General features: G+C 40.6%; 1 pseudogene across 1 annotated transcript; it reads left to right on the top strand.

Annotated features, from left to right (window-relative positions):
* The first annotated feature begins 8187 nt into the window (after positions 1-8187).
* On the top strand, positions 8188-10911 carry LOC311090448 (annotated as a pseudogene). Its single transcript has 2 exons — positions 8188-9051; positions 10754-10911. The product of its transcript is annotated as an uncharacterized misc_RNA (transcript).

Below are 10911 nucleotides of genomic sequence, written 5' to 3' on the forward strand. Positions count from 1 at the left end.
TTTTTTAACACATGATGCATAACCAGAGAAACAGAGCTACACTGTGTTTTAGAAACACCGAGATATCACAATTTAGCACATGAATCTCAACAATGGTGGCAATATTTTTTTATTATTATTATTATTATTCATGCCGCAGTGCATGCTGGGAGTTTTATATTATCCTGGAACCCAGCATGCATTGCGACATGAAACTTTTCACCATTGTTGAGATTCATGTGCTGATTGTTGATATCTGTGTGGGTCTGAGTCAAGCAGGAGTAAAATAAAATTGAATGCACTATATGATTACAATATTCTTTAGAAGACCTGATTACAGAAATATTGATTTCATTTTGTAGATTCACAGATATATGCTAAATATGAAATACCCATAAATTCAAAGAATAAATACAGAAAAGATCAGAGAATCAGACATGTCTAGGATGATTGTGACATCATCACAAAAGCCATAAACACCTGATCATCTTCCTCTTGGCTCTTTCTTGCCATAACAAAAGTGTTTTATAAACTCACTGTTACAGCAGCCAGAGGGAGATGAATGGTAAGAAGTCCAGGGACAAGAGACCAACTAAAGCAAATACTGATCTCCATCATGGTGACAACAAATTTTATTAATAACTAAATCTCTGTTAATTCTCAACAAGAACTTTTGTAAATAATGTAAATAATCTTTTGTAAATAAATAATCGTAAACTGGTTTGTAAACTGGTTTCACACTCAGTGTGGCTGGAAGTCAGTTGTAGTTTTTGTGTTTCTCTTTTTTCTGTTCTTGTTTCTCTGTCCTTCAGTGATTCTGCTTATCAGGTGTTCATCAGTGTCTCAATTCACTCACTTCTTTTCATTCAAGTGGACTATATTAGTGAACTAATGTAGGGAATAGTGAATGAGGGTATAGGGTGTGATTGGGAAAACAGCCTCTGAGTGTCGACTTTGAGCACTGTTAATTCACAGTATATTCCTGTAGGCTACTTTTATTTTCTACGGTATATTACTGTTTTAATGGAAAATGGTATAATATTGTCAGAATTTTACAGCAAGGGTTAACAGTGTAGAAAAACATGTTTGTTTTTTTTTAAATTCCTAAATATCATGATATATATATATATACGCTAATGGGAAGTATTATTTTTTGTACACAGCATTGGCTTATTTAAAAGTGACAATATGCATTAATATGAGTGATATTAATCAGGGAATACATGATGATAGCATATGGAGCATATAGAGGCCAATAATATTAAAGAGAGTCACATAAAATAGATTAAGATTGTGGAAAACATCGCAGTATCTATTATATTAGATAGTGATATATTCTAATATGCAGAAAGAAAGACTATAAAGACTGGAAAAAATTGGGAGAGAAACTGGACAAGGATGGTCAATCGACAGGTAGAAGAGTGGAGAAAGCAATCTAAACTATAGTTAATTTTGAATAATTTAAACTGAGCTAATTATAAATAATAGGTGCTAGTAGACATGTTGGAATGTTGGAAAAACATTGGAACTGAATGACACGCCTGTTATCATGCAGGTGTTTGAGAACCGCAGATAAGGAGGACAGACAAGCTCTCATTGTGAACCAAGAGCACCGAATGGCCTTCACTCAATCTGGAAGCCCTCGAAAGAAGGTGCCAGAAATAACATTAGAAGTCCTGGATAAGTGTATGCTTCTTATTCAGAAAATCATTTTAAAAAATCCTAGTTTCCACAAACTAGTTCCACCTCAGGTGGAGAGTACACCTTCTCACAGTGTCTCCTGCACCGTTTCAGGACACTCTGATGTTGTATTCCAAAACAAGAGCCCTCCAAATTCCAAGAAAATGCTGTTCCCTTTCGTAAGGGAACTCCCGCTGCATCGATGCTCGACGCTTTGGGGAATCCTTCGGCATGAAGCGTCTGAAGTCAACTATGGAATTATTCCAATCTCGATTGGTATTGCATCACTCGTGACGTCGCATGTGACGGTGATCCGGAAGCTATAAAGGGTCACAGGAACCAGGAAATGTTAGCTTCTTCAGCAAGCGTTCTATGTCAACCTGTTTGTCTTATTTGGTGCTGTCTGTGCTGTGAAACACTGCCCCTGAGAACGCTCCGCTCCCGCCGGGCCATGTTTGACGAGACTGGTCAGGCTCGCGCTCCCCGTGGATCAGGTCCCGCGTCTGCCGGGGCGGCGCGACGTCTGCATTCATGGGGATCGCAAAGGGAGCTAGCAGATGACGTTGAGACGGCTTCGGCCCTTTCTCAACATTCTGAAGCTAGCTCCATGAGTTCGGCTCAGGGTGCGGAAGCCCGAGCTGCGGCTTCTTCCGCCCTTGTAACGGAACCGATGCTCGAATTATCCGGTTCCGAGGAGCTGGATATTTTGGGCATCGAGGCAGGGGAATGTGAAAATTCACCACCCCATTCCCCTGCCTTTGAGGAGCTGCTAGAGGTGGTGACCAGAGCCGTGGCCAAATGAAAGATCGATTGGCCACCAGAAATGCAGGAAGCGACTAAAAAAAGCAAGCTTGATGAGCGCTTCCTGCAGACTCAGTCACAGCCTCTACGCCGGAGTCTGCCACCGAGGTGTCGAGATCGTGGAATAAGCCCTTCTCCTCGAGAATATCTGGCCCCAATGTCCATCTATATTCAAATATAATGGCCCGTTACTTTGCTGTGCTGAAAGCTCCACTACTTGCTGCCGAAGCTCACTGTTCAGGGCTTCCAACTCATTCACTTTATTGTGTAATACTTCCACCTTGTTCTGCCACATCAGTATTTCTTGCTTTATTGGCTTATTTGTATTCACTGGAGCTAAAACAACAACAAAAACACAGTGATAACACGTTTATGTAGTTTACAGAGTTAACAGCACTATACAGAAATAACGGAGTATATAAATATTTTAAGAGAAAACAGATTTCCTACACTGTAAAAAAAAAAAATCCTAATTTTACAGAAAATAACTGTGATTTTTTGACGATCATTTTCTTTCATTTTAAATTGTACTCAAAACACTGTAAAATTACAAATAATATCTGTAAAATAAAAATTCAGCTGTTATTTTAGGTATTGTGACATTAATGACAAATTACAGTAATTCACATTTTTTATACAGAAAATTGATTGTATTTTTCATACAGTATTTTTTCTGTTTTCTTAAATTACATAAAAATGTATGTAAAATTACAAATATAATCTGTAATTTAACAGAAACAAAACAGTTAAATGATAAAATGGTCAAATGACTGTCAGCTCCCCAAAAAACTGTAAAACATCCTAAATTAAATAAACTGAAAAACACTGTTATTTTACAGGTATTTCCTGAATAATCACGATCATATTCCTTCATTGTAAAACAAATCGTAAAAAAATGGTCAAATGACTGGCAGCTGCGGCTGCCAAACAAAAAACCTTAAAATTAAAGTAAAATATGCTAATTTAAATAAAGTGTAAAAAAACTTTTAAATAAATTTGATGTCACCATGATTGAGATCAGTGTCTGCTTTAGTTGGGCTCATGACCCTTGAGTTTTTAACTTTTGTGTTTTTCTGGTTGCTTTAACTGTGTATTTGATATACATTTGTTATAGCAATAAATGCTGGAGAATATATCAGATGATCTTGGTCATTCATTGGTGGTGTTATAATCATCATATGATGATCTGATTCACTGATACGACAGTCAAATCTCTGAATATAGTAGCTTATAATATGTAGATGGAATTTAGCTTTATACATAGTCTATAATTAATATCAAATTTTTTCACATGACCCTTGAAATATTGTGGCATCAGTATTATAACAATCTGAAATAAAAAAAAATATATATATATATTATACAGAAAAAGTTTTGAGCTGGTTGATTTTTTTTTGTAGTATAGAGACATCTAGAATCAACATATGAATCTCAACAATGGTGACAACCAACAAAGCCTTTTTGTGACTTTATAGTAATTCAGTTTTTTTTTTCATTGTCACCATTGTTGTGAATCTTGATGTCTGAGTGAGTCTATATGATCCTGTCAAAACATTTTCTGTATAATGACTTCATAAAATAAGATCTGAGTATCACAGCACTGCAGGATCTTCTATAGCAGTTTTATCATGCAAAATGAACAACTAATATTTAATGACTTAAACAGATATTACACTTCAGATGGTATCAATGAAGCAGGACACTACATGATGACTATTATCACTAGAAAGTGACCAACATCATCTGATCTGAGTTTCTCTTGGATTCCTACCATAACTAATATGCATCAGAGACACACAGTTATAGCAACCAGAGAAAAACTTAAGTTAAACACTAAAAGGTCAAGAGCCCAACTAAAGCAAACACTGATCTCCATCATGGTGATATCAAACTTTATTATTTTCTTTTCAATAAAACTTCAACTTCTAAACCTCTGTTAATTCTCAATAAGTATGTTAGTATGAAAGAAATAAAGTCTGGATTGTAATAAGTGAAGATGCTGAGATCCTGAGATCTGTAGTGTTTAATGTTCTGTTGGGGTTTAAAGTGTTTCTGTATGGTGTGTTTTGTGTGTCACCATTGTGTTGAAGAGTAGAGCCTGAGCTTCAGTCCAGGATGAGCACAGAAACACTGAAGAAATGCTGCATGTTGCTTTATTTAAAGGGGTCATATAATGGTACATGCACATTTACAAGTTGATTGTACTGAAATGTGTGTTGGCAGTGCCTGTACACAACCATCATAAAATGATAAAAATCCATCCAGTGGGTTTTTTTTAATCTTCTTATATGTTTCCTCCTGTCTCAAATCAAGCTGTTCGATATTGTGACGTCACAATATCGACGCCCCTCCCACGATGGGTGATTGACAGCAGCGTTTCAACACAGACCCGCCCTCGTGAGCGAGCTGTCAATCATAGCACGCGCCAACGCGCGTTCATTAGCCGTTCGGCCATTTGCTGGAATTTTTTTGTTTTGTTTACTTGAATATTTAAAACCCAAGCATCGATGTTTTACCACAGGTTTACAATAAAAAGTGATACATTGATCATAATGAATTAATTTATGTCAAAATTGCACATTAGTCACTCAGAAATAAATTACCGTTAGGTCTATTTCACAAAAGAAAGAGGACACACTTACTTTTTGAGTCGCGTCTGTTTCTTTATCTGGTAGTTACAGGACACATATTTACATCACATTTAGAAAGAATGATAATTTCTACAAATATATGCCATATGACCTGATGAGCTTTAGCATTCTCTCGACTCCCATACAGATATTTTCAGTCAGAGAAACAGAGGAAGCTCCCGAAAAAAAAGTTACTTTATTTTATGATAGTCCGGTTTAAAGAGACGAGACGTAGGCTACTGACAGATAAAATAAAACCATGACTGTGATAGCCTTTAAGATTGGTCTGATTTCTTCAAGCGTTCACTATGTTTTTTTTTACTATGCGTATCTTCAAGCGTTTACTATGTTTACTATGGTAACGGTTAGCGCGCATAGTCTTTTGCATCACAAACAGAAGGCATTCAAACATGAACGCGAGTTAAATTATTTTAAAAGTCTTTAATGCTGACAGAATCATTCGGCGCTGCCGTCTCTCGACTCAGGTGAACTCCGCCTCTGTTGGTAACCACTCCTCTAGCCCGAGCTGGCCCACTTTGGCCCAAGGTATTCGACGGGCCAGAAATCCTGGCCGTTGGCCCCGAGTAAGCCCCGATCAAGCCCCGGAAGTGACAGTGGAAACGCGACTGGCCCTGGCACGCTCTAGCACGGCCCGGCCCTGGCCCGACAGTGGAAACGCGGCTATTGTTGATAGCTGGAGTGCTGAGTAGAATGGCGTCTAACGATTGTGGTGTTCTGTTCTTGGGTGTAATAACGAACACAGCTGTCATATTGATGATGTTTCTAAATCCGTACAGCTGAAGACGCAGTGGCTGAGTTTGTTTTCGAAGGGAATATTCCCCACAACGTCAATGCTGTCATGTTTGCGCGAATCATTTCACACACCAGACTGCTTTACAAACGAGGGTCAGTATAAAGCTGTTTTTGCTAAGAAGCTGCTCCTGAAAAAAGGATCAGTACCAACTATTCGTGTTCCTGCTGAACCTCCAGAAGAACAAGTGAGTGTAACGTTTTATTGACCTTTATATTAATCTTTATATTAATCTTTGCAAATAGCTTGCACGCTTCACGATGAATGTGGCTATTTTTACACTCAGGGTACATTATGGCATGTTTTCTATGTACGACGTTATCAATATAATTCATAATCCCACGTTTATAATGAACGAAACGTTATTGTGTTACAAACGGTGTACGCACAGAACAGAGGGGCGGGGCGAGCAAAGCTCATTATCATTTAAAGACACATGCGTGCTGAAAACAGAGCTGTTTTTGACCAGGTAAAATGAGTGTTTTCTTACAATACTAATGAGAATTTTTAATTAAAGTATATTACAAACTTTTAATTTAGACCCTAAAGAATCATATTAGCTTGTACAAAAATGACATTATATGACCCCTTTAACAGACAGTAACTGTGTAGTTGCTGATACAGTGATGTATAGTCACAGCAAATCATGCATGTAGTTAACTGCATGTTTTTCAGTAAAAATTCAGAAAATAAATGTGAAGTAACTGTGTTTTAACTGTGTGTTTCTGTTAAAAAAGATTAATGAAGATTTCTGTAAAAGTATTTTGCGCTTATTTAAATTAGGATATTTTACTTTATTTTTACGGTTTTTGTTTGGCAGCCGTAGCTGACAGTCATTGACCGTTTTTTTACGATTTTATTTTTTACAGTGTATACATTGAAGGGCACAAATAAAACGTCTCGGTTATGTATGTAACCCTCGTTCCCTGAGTACAGGGAACGGAGACGTGTCGAATTCAACCGTTTACCAGCTATGAAAACAGCTTTTGAATTAACAGCGTGTAGACGCAGCCGGCAGACAGGAAATCAAGCGGTCGCTGAAACGCCGTCTCACCAACACAGAGAGATCCCCTCCCGAAACAGCAGACTCGTAGAGCGTAAGATAGATACAATCTTAAAGCTCATTCACTCAGAGAGGACACAACCGGTCGGCTCTGAAGCTAAAAGCACTATGCATGCGTCGCTTTGAACGAACCAAAAAATAAATAAATAGTTTGAAATGACAATATTTTTTTTCCATCTTTAATGGTTTTCAGCAAAATCTGAACAGGCTGATAAAACAAATCTATTACAGTGAACTGGCAAGTGAACAAAAAAAAAATATAATGTCCCTAAACTACACAAAATTCTTACACCCCTGTATGCCCTCCTCCTCCCTCCCTTCCCGGCGCATGTTTGAGGTGCTCTGCTGCATGAAGCTTGATATTGTAATAAATAGGCCTACAACTTTTGATTTCCATATTAGTAAAAGTTGAAAAATAAGTGTAACCTTCCCACAGAAGAAATAAAACTGTGTGCTCTCTCCGACATGTTATGTTTTAATAACTCCGCCCCCTCACTTCCGGCCTGAGACGTGTGGCCTGGATCGTGTGTCCTGAGACGTGTGTTGGCGCTGCAGCTGGATAGCCTGCTGGACTGGGCTGGACTGGACTGGACTGCAGCTCGGTAGGGGCCCCCCTCCAGTACCGTTACCTGGTTTCGTTTGTTTGTTTGTTTTGTTCAGTTATATGCCAGATATCCAGAAATTATTAGCAGCATTTCCACTGTCTGGCCAGTGCGAGCGTGGGCTATAATCAGTCAAAAGTAGTGACTTGAGCGCTTGAAAACAAAACCCAATACACTATAGTGCGCACATGCTGAACGCGTCTTTCCGCGCTCACTGAGCAGTTTAAGACGGAGCGGAGCACGGGAAATGAAGTAGGGCCTTAATATCCTCCGACTGCGAACAATTATAATTTGCTGTGTAAATCCATAGCCTACATGCCATGTCTAAACAGTGTAAATGTGTTGATTGATAATAACTTCATTTTATTTGGTAATAGCCATACATCGTGTCTATTTCTAAATGTAATCGCGTAAATCGCTGGTGATTATACTGTCCGTCTGTTGAAAAAAACTTAGATTAAACACACTCACCCCAAAGCGGAGGCGTTATAGTGTTGCTAGCGGCACTGAGCGGACTTTTGCCACTGTAGTGGACACGCACCGTGAGAGCGCAGCGCCACGCGCGCTGATCATTGATCGCTGAAAGCCTGTGGATCATCATCCGATCAGAGAGAGAGAGAGATGGCAGAAACCTCCCCCGCCCCGGCCAAAGCGCCCAAGAAGAAGTCCGCTACTGCGAAAGCCAAGACAGCAGGTCCCGGCGTTGGCGAGCTGATCGTCAAAGCGGTGTCCGCGTCCAAGGAGAGGAGCGGTCTCTCGCCGCGCTGAAGAAGGCGCTCGCTGCCAGCGGTTACGACGTGGAGAAGAACAACTCCCGCGTCAAGATCGCCATCAAGAGCCTGGTGACTAAAGGCACTCTGGTGCAGGTCAAGGGAACCGGCGCCTCGGGCTCCTTCAAGCTCAACAAGCAGCAAGCCGAGAGCAAGAAGAAGCCCGCGTCCAAGAAACCCGCCGCTGCCAAGAAGCCCAAGAGCGCCGCAGCAAAGAAGCCCGCAGCCGCGAAGAAATCACCCAAGAAGGCCAAGAAACCCGCCGCCAAGAAGCCCAAGAGCGCCGCAGCAAAGAAGCCCGCAGCCGCGAAGAAATCACCCAAGAAGGCCAAGAAACCCGCCGCCAAGAAGCCCAAGAACGCCGCAGCAAAGAAGCCCGCAGCCGCGAAGAAATCACCCAAGAAGGCCAAGAAACCCGCCGCCAAGAAGCCCAAGAGCGCCGCAGCAAAGAAGCCCGCAGCCGAGAAGAAATCACCCAAGAAGGCCAAGAAACCCGCCGCCAAGAAGCCCAAGAGCGCCGCAGCAAAGAAGCCCGCAGCCGAGAAGAAATCACCCAAGAAGGCCAAGAAACCCGCCGCCAAGGCCGCTAAGAAGGCAACGAAGAGCCCCAAGAAGGCGAAGAAGCCCGCGGCCGCGAAGAAAGCAGCCAAGAGCCCGAAGAAGGCCAAGGCGGCGAAACCGAAGGCGGCAAAGCCTCAAGCCGCCAAGCCTAACGGTGTGTGTCCACTGGCACGGTGCGAGCGGAGCGTTTTCAATTCATTCCTATGGAAGTCGAGCTTCACGCTCGCGCAGTGCATTTTGGGATTGACAGCGGACCGGAGAAAGCGTTGAGAGCGACCGAGAGCGTCAAAATGTTGGGCAGTTCTCGACTTTATGCAAATATCAAGCGAAAAATGCGGTCGGCAGCCAATTGCTGTGAGGTTCGGGATGTGACGTCTGTTTTGAGAGTTTAAAAATATGCAAATTGTGCCGGAGTTTATGCTGGATTGAGTGCGTAAATCATTTTGTTTACAAATTAGACGCTTTGCAGTTGTTATATATATGTTAAAGATTTTTTTTTGGATGTGTTCATTGTGATTATATTGGCTGGGTTTATAAAAGTTTATAAAAATTGAAAGGATCTTTGCTTGGTGCATTTTTCAAAATGGCCGCCAAATATGGATTTCGTAATGGGATAATGGATTAAAAGCTGCCAGAAACATAAAATGCAATAACATATTTCACCATAAATACATGTAAATATGAGCACACTTTCACAAAGAAGGTCTTTAAACTTTAAAATATAAGATATGTTTTAAAATTTGCTCCTGTAATGCTAAATATTACTATACATGGGTTAATGAATTATCTGTACATTCATGTTATGTGATCAAAATTAGACATCACAGTGACAAGTGATTAAGAGCTGATCTTTGTCTGGTCTCTACCAAAGCAATTCACCAATGGTGATACAAAAAGGTCAACTGTTTTTAAACAGCTGACATGGAAAGAGACACGCAAGCTAATCCACCACGGCAAGGTGCCAGCTCATTAGGATTAGGGTTTTTTTTTTAAAAAAAATTAATTTTTTTTTAATGTAGGCCTGCATAACAAGAAACAGAACAAAGAACCAGTAGTTCAACTCTTCAGCAGTTGAGCTTTGAATATTAACACAAGATTTAATAAAGGACATAACATATAAGATTATAAAATTCCATGCTGAATTCAATGACCACTTTTATCTTGGTCAAGAAGCAAAAAAATGATTAACACAGCTTTACACTCTCTGACATTCTCCCTCACATAAACATAAAGCAGTACACTGCAGTGATGCTGCTCTGCATTTGCATTGCTTAATACAGCCTTTTGTACATTTGCATGCAATAAGTTCATAGCAGGCTTTAGATGCTTCAGCAAGTGAGGTCCAGTATGGTTCAAAACTGCCATCCTCTGTTTTGACCCACCCCCATTTAGATGGACAAGGCAAATGAGGAGAAGGCAGTAATACTTGGCCCCAAATATGACCACCCTGATATGTTGCCCTTTTCACATGCTGTTCAAGAGCTGCGTTTGTTGGTGGAATTCGGCGAACACTGTGCCTTTTTGAAAAAAGCTTTTTCCTAGCCGTGTTCACGTTCTCACATGTACTGGTTCTGTCATACAGCAGAACTGTGAACCTTTCAATTGTCTCTGATATATGTGAGGGAATATCAGATGGAGCACAGCTCAATTCCAACAATGCCTGAGTAAGTTCGGGGAGGACTTTCCATGTTGCCCATGCTGTTTTTTTCCCGTAACCAACAAAGCTAGACACTGAGCCACAACCAGTCAGAGCATGAAACATTGGAAGTGCACGTGCCTTCTCAGGACCAAGGCTGTGTGCAATTTCATGTGCTGCAATGTGCCTTAAATTTTTCCCTGTTCCAATTGCAACCCAGAGTTCAGTGTCACCAAGGCTTTGCACCACAGAAACTGCCAGCACTACGACATCTGTATCAACAGTTCGAATCATGATCTTTTGATGGCCATTCTGCGCAGCATGAGATGCATGCAAAATCATCCTGCTATCTGCTTCCTCATGGTTGCATGGAGATAA

Source organism: Abramis brama (genome assembly GCF_963993115.1).
Source record: "Abramis brama genome assembly, chromosome: 10".
In the NCBI taxonomy this organism is placed as follows: domain Eukaryota; kingdom Metazoa; phylum Chordata; class Actinopteri; order Cypriniformes; family Leuciscidae; genus Abramis; species Abramis brama.